The sequence below is a fragment of the Cetorhinus maximus genome, chromosome 31 (genome assembly GCF_964194155.1).
Source record: "Cetorhinus maximus chromosome 31, sCetMax3.hap1.1, whole genome shotgun sequence".
NCBI lineage: Eukaryota > Metazoa > Chordata > Chondrichthyes > Lamniformes > Cetorhinidae > Cetorhinus > Cetorhinus maximus.
In genome coordinates this window covers 9,246,341-9,252,726 of record NC_135909.1, presented here as the reverse complement: position 1 = coordinate 9,252,726, position 6,386 = coordinate 9,246,341, and the positions used below count along the sequence as shown (strand labels likewise).

Genomic DNA, 6,386 nt, shown 5'->3' with positions numbered 1-6,386 from the left:
TCAGTATCAGAAAATACTGATACAGATAGGAATGGAATATAACGCAAATATCCTGTCCAAGAGAGTGACTGTTACAGAATAAATCCAAACATATTGGCAGATCCACTGACAATGTCTCCACACTCACATACAGTAACCAGGACTGACAGGTTCAGAATGTCTCTCAGTTTCACACAGTACCAGTGAGTGACATAGATATTGAATCCCACATTTACAAAATGGGCCAGAAAAGGGCAGTGAAGAATGTATCTCACTCTCAAATACAAAACTACAACCTGACGGTTTCAGCACAACATTATGACTTCTGCTTGGTATAACAAAATATTATGAAATGTCATCTTCACCGTTAGTAATTACAAATAAATCCCTTCGCCGTCCAATAAAATATGAACGGTTCTTCTCTGTCCTGTCGCTCTCTGAGTGTGCTGACATCTACTGGCCAGGGCTGAGAAGTGCACAAGAGCGGAACTTTTTTAAAAATTCAATGGATACGAGATTCGCTGGCTCGGCCATCATATTTGTACAACCGGGAACACGTTTGTACTGCAGGGAAGCATTTTACACAACAACAAAGAACATTTCTCAACACCAGAGAGCACAATTCCACAGCAGGAAATATATTCTAAACATGTGAAACACTTTAAAACTATAATGGAACAGTAGACATTAAAGACCAAGCAGCAGAGTGGCGCAGCGGAAGCGTGCAGGGTCCATAACCCAGAGGTCGATGGATTGAAACCATCCTCTGCTATTAACATTCTCATTAATGCCAAAAGGGAGCATTTTCTGTTGCCCACAAGCATGTCCGTTATTTGCATGAGCTTAATGCAAAAATTCAATCTTGAACATGGTGTTTAGTCACAGACGGACACAAGCTGTAAATGCTGTGAACACATCCGAGCCAATTCCCTCAGCCCATTGACCCCAAAGAATTGGCACAGACGCAAATGGCCGGTGTGGCCACCTACTATTCACTATCATATTGTTAAGTCATTCGAAATTCCAGTGAGTCTCGATCCAACCTGATCAACTCTACCTCATTAGAAAACCCCCTCAGTCGAGGGGATACCCCAGTCACCTTTCTCGGGAACTGCCTTCAATGCAAGTTATGTCCATCCTTCAGTAATCAGGACAAATCAACACCAATTATTCTAGGTGTGGTCTCGCCAATGCCCTGTACAGTTGCAAAAAGGCTTCTCCGCTTTTCTATTCCAGTCCCCTTGCAATTAAGACCAACATTTCGCATGCGCTCCTAAGTATTTGACGCACCTAAATAATAACTTTTTATCAATGATTCTTATACAGAGGCACCCATATCCATCTGTACTGCAGCATTCTGCAATGTCATCTAAACATTTTTTGTAATTCTTGTACAAGGATGCCTCTGTACCACAGGATTCTGCAGTCTCTCTCCATCTAAGTAAAATTCCTCTCTCCTATGCTTCTTGCAGAAGAGACATTTCTGACATTTTACTACATTGTACTTGCATTTTATCCCCACTCACTTGAACATCTACATATCTATGCAGACTCTTTCTCCGCCCTCCGGTCTCACTCAGCTCTCACTCTCAGCTCCTCTGGCATATTCCCAAGATTCTGACTGTTTAGGAAATTCTCGGATCTTTCTTTAGTTCAAGATGGATGACCTCACACTTCCCAGTGTTGACCACCACCGACCACAGTTTTATTCACTCACTGAATCTGTCAATGACCCTTTGAAACTTGCTACTCCCACATACGCTACTAACCATGTCACCTAACCTAGTGTTATCAGCAAACTTGAATATAGGCTGGAAGTTATTAAAATGTACAATAAAACAGAAAATGCTGTAAAAACTCAGCAGCCCTGGCAGCATCTGTGCAGAGAGGAACAGAGTTAACGTTTGAGTCCATATGACTCTTCTTCAGAGCTCGCCACAACTTTACCCTTTATGTCCCTTATTCAATTTTGTATCCATGCTGTCGCTGCCCCTTTAATCCCAGCTGCTGGAATTTTACCAAGTTCATTATGTGGGACTTTTGCAAATCCCTTTGGAAGTCCAGACACACTTCATCATGCTCACGTCCCTGGTCAATGTTCTCTGACACGTCATCAAAGAGCTGTATTAAGTATTTCAGTGCTGATTTTCTGTTAAACAATCTGTGCTGGTTATTATTTATCAACTCATGTTCTACCGAGCGACAATGAATTTTGTTCTGGATTATTGTCTTTAAACATTTCCCCACCACCAGCATGAGACTAACTGCTCTGTAGTTACTGGATTTATCCCTCTCCATTTTAAACACGGATGTAACATGAACAATCTGCAGTTGTTTGGCTTCACTCCCATATCCAAGGAGGATTGAAAGATTGTGGCTCGAGTCTCCGCTATTTCCACCCTTCATTCCCTCAGTAATCCAAGATGTATCCGATGTTGATTGAGCAGCTTTTCTACTGTGAGCGGTGCCAGCCTTGTGATAGCTTCCACTTCATCTATTTTCACCCTATCCAATTTCCCCACCAATGACATTAGCAGCATTCGCTTGTTTTGTGATGACAGGTTTAGTGCAAAGTTTCCGAGGCAAATACCAGGGATGGGCCGGTTGTCTTATGAAGTGAGATTGAACAGGTTAGGCTTGTATCACATGGAGTTCAGGAGAGTAAGAGGCAACTAGATTCAAACCTTTACGATCCTGAGGGTCTTGACAGGGTGGAGGTGGAGAGCACGTTTCCTGTTGTAGCAGAATCTGGAACTAGGGGTCACTGTTTACAAATAAGGGGTCGCTCATTTCAGACAGAGTTAAGAATTTCTTTTCTATCTGTGGGTCGAGCGTCTTTGGAGATCTCTTCCTCAAAAGCTCGTAGAAGCAGAGTCTTTGAATATTTTAACGGCAGAGTTAGATAGATTCTTGAATAACAAGGGGGGGAGTGAAAGGTTATTGGGGGTAGGAAGTAATGTGAGGCTGAGGTTACAATCAGATCAGGCAGGGTCTTAATGAATGGTGGAGAAGGCTCGAGGGGCTGAGTGGGCTACTCCTGCTGCTAATTAGTTTGTTTGTATGTTCTCATTTAGTACATCAGCCATGCCCTCTCCCCAGACAGGATCTCCAAATCAGCCCCACTTAAAGTGACTGCACTTATGCTGGTAAAAAATCTTTTCTCAAACGCTCTCCCTTCTGATCTAATTTCCTTTTTCCATTTCTCCTCTGCACTTTCTGTATTCTGCTTGGTTCGCTAATGTATTATGAATCTGACTATTATCATCAGACTTATTTGGAGTTCCCACAGAGCACAGGATGTGTAGGCAACAGCTCTCAGCTGTCCCAACATTTCACTGAAATGAGTTGTCTATTTAAGTAAAGTTTTCGTTATTTAGAGAGTTCCACTCCTTCCCTCTTGTACTTTTGCTGCAGTATCTCGGTTAAAATTACACAGCAGCTCCTTCCCCCTCTGCACTTAACCCTCACTTGCAAATAATTGAATTTTTTAAGTCTTCACTCTGAAATTTACTCTCTCTGTGTTTGAGCTCACAGGTCACTTGAGTTCTTGTTTGTAATATTATTGCTCCACGTAATTTACCTGAAAGTAAGATTTGATTTTGAATATCAATTCATTTGCACTGTAATTCCAGTTTATTTCAATTCAATATATCAACAAACTAGAAGTTTGCTCCTAGTTTCTATGTTTGCAAGGGAAAATCTAGAGGTGACTTATTTGTTCTGCAATAACGTGCCTGCTCAACTCAGGTCAATAAATCCTGTTCTAAACAGAACGCTTTATCCAGACAATGCATCCACTTGATCAGCTGATGGTGCACGGAGCACTCAGCTTTTCCTCACTGATCTTCACAAGAGTTGATTCAGTTTTGATGTTGACTTGTTCGCTGGTGTCGATTTACTCAGACTCTTCACCTGATTTCTGTGCTGTCCAATGAAGCTTTCTCAGCAGAGTTCTCATAATAACTTGACTTATCCTCACAGGATTTCAAACTTAATGGTTTTTGAACTATTTTATCAAATGATTTCGTTTTGTAAACGTCACAATCGCTCTCATGATCAGGCAGAAAGTTTAACTGCTGTGATTTCAAGCAGCCGACTGCATTATTTGAGATGTCATTGAGACAGGATTTTGAGTTTGAATCCAGTCACAAAATCTTCCAATGAAGCTCAAGGTTCGCTGGAGGAACAGCGGCTCATCCTTCAATGAGGAACTTTACAGCCTTCCAGTGTGAACATTCAGCTCAACAATATCGCTCTGTAAAAACTGCCAACATTCTGGTGTCCTTCTGTTCCAGATGTGGGTTTGAGCCTCGGTTTCACTGAGATGTTCTGAATTGATCTTTTTCTTGACGTCACAAAGCGCTTTATTATTCAACACGTCTGTCCATTACAGGGGCTGATGGAAGATCCAATCAGTGAGGTGCGCATTCACCGTTTTAAAACATTATTTCAGGGGCTGTGAGCGTCGCTCGCAAGGCCAGTCTTTGTTACACATCCCAAAATGTCCTTGAACTCAGTGTCTTTCTCAGCGGGCAGTTAGGAATTAACCTCATATGTAGTCCAGACCAGGGAAGACATCCGAGAACCACCACTGAGATTAGAGTTTAATTGCAGGTTTTAATTAGTGAATTTAATTTCCATCAACAACTATGGTGGGAAATGAACCCACGTCCCCGGAATATTTCCACTGCTCCAATGTTTGACCTTAGAGAGAGATGGAAATATCATGTCGAAAGGACTCTCAGTCGGATCTCCATGTTATTGTGAACAAAAGTATCGAATCCAAGATCTTACAAGGAAAGCCGAAGCAAGCTGGCCTCATAACTTGGGTTGGAGAATCACATCAGTGATTCCAGGCGAGCTTCTGCAAAATCACCGCAATAAGGCGGAAACAGTTGATAAAGTAACGACGAAGGTGGGATTCGAACCCACGCGTGCAAAGCACAATGGATTAGCAGTCCATCGTCAGATACTCTCAGCCGAAATAGCTCAGTTGGGAGAGCGTTAGACTGAAGATCTAAAGGTCCCTGGTTCAATCCCGGGTTTCGGCAACAAGTTGCAAATCCTTTTAACTGGGCAGCTGCTGCTCGTGTTATTTGCCAGCTGATCGTGCCATCAGTTTTTGGGGATACCCAGTGCAGCTTCTGAGGGGAGGGGAGACTTGCCCTCCTCCAAAGCACACGGGCAGCTCTGTGCCCGCTGATCCACGTTACTGGAATAAAGCTCGGTTTCACCTTTCTTGATAAAAACATATGAAAAACCGCTGGTCAACTCAGCTCCCATTAAACTATGCTAACAGCCGTGCAACTCTCATATGTTCCCAGCTTCTGGTCCATCGATCGGTCATTGGGAATTTAAATTCCTGAAAATCCGTCTGTTGATCCATTGCAATGGTGCTTCTTTTAACATTAACCAGGGGACCGTAATTGGAATCAAATTAATCCATTGTTTCCCTCTTGTTTATTTTTATTTCTTTGTGTCTGTGTCTCTCAGTGATTAGGTCGAGAAATGAGCTCGCCTCTGTCATGCGGCGGACGGAGCTCATGAGTATTACAAATATTTACCCTTTCCTTTTAAATTCAGATCCGAATTTACCATTGAAACACAGGAAATGCTGCTTAACCTGCTCTAAGGGCACTTCTATGACTCACTGAAAAAACATAATTTGACCTTTCAGTAGAGCTCTTTGTGTGCAGCCGTTTCTGGGGGTCTTCGTCAGTCATGGATATTTGTATCGGATCTTAGTTTTCTGCATGTTTAGTGAGAAGCCCAATATGTCATCTGCTTTACAGAAGGAGTCGACAGTGACCTGGAGCTAAGTTTCTTAGTGAGCGCCCTGTTACGAGCGGGATGGGAGGAGTGCGCCGTTGGTCTAGTCCCACTACTCCACAGGTCGCAACATTAGCTCAAATGTTCATTTCACTCACCAAAATGGCCAATTATTTACCTTCGCCAGTGTTCCCGAGAATAAAATAGGTTTAAAAGTGGATTATTTCAATTAACCATAAATTTGTCTGTTTATTATAAAAAAAGGTATTTTCGAATAGAAAAATAAAGCTTATGAACATTCAGTATGGATCTGAAATTATGCGAATTAATCTTTCGAGATACCATAAATCACACACACACACACATACACACACACACGCTCTCCCTCTCTCACAAACACACACACACACACACACGCTCTCCCTCTCTCACAAACACACACACACAAACACACACACACACGCTCTCCCTCTCTCACAAACACACACACACACACGTTCTCCCTCTCTCACAAACACACACAAACACACATACACACATACACTCATAATAGAAAACCACGATATTAAAAAGAGAAATAGGGGAAATTAAAGCAAAATGATGGGGATGTTGAAAATCAGAAACAAAAACAGAAAATG

The 6,386-nt window shown here is 42.2% G+C and overlaps 1 non-coding gene across 1 annotated transcript; it reads left to right on the top strand.

Moving 5' to 3' along the window:
• The first annotated feature begins 4,957 nt into the window (after nucleotides 1-4,957).
• trnaf-gaa (transfer RNA phenylalanine (anticodon GAA)) lies at nucleotides 4,958-5,030 on the top strand. Its single transcript has one exon. It is a non-coding gene; the product is annotated as a tRNA-Phe (tRNA).
• The last annotated feature ends 1,356 nt before the right edge of the window (nucleotides 5,031-6,386 follow it).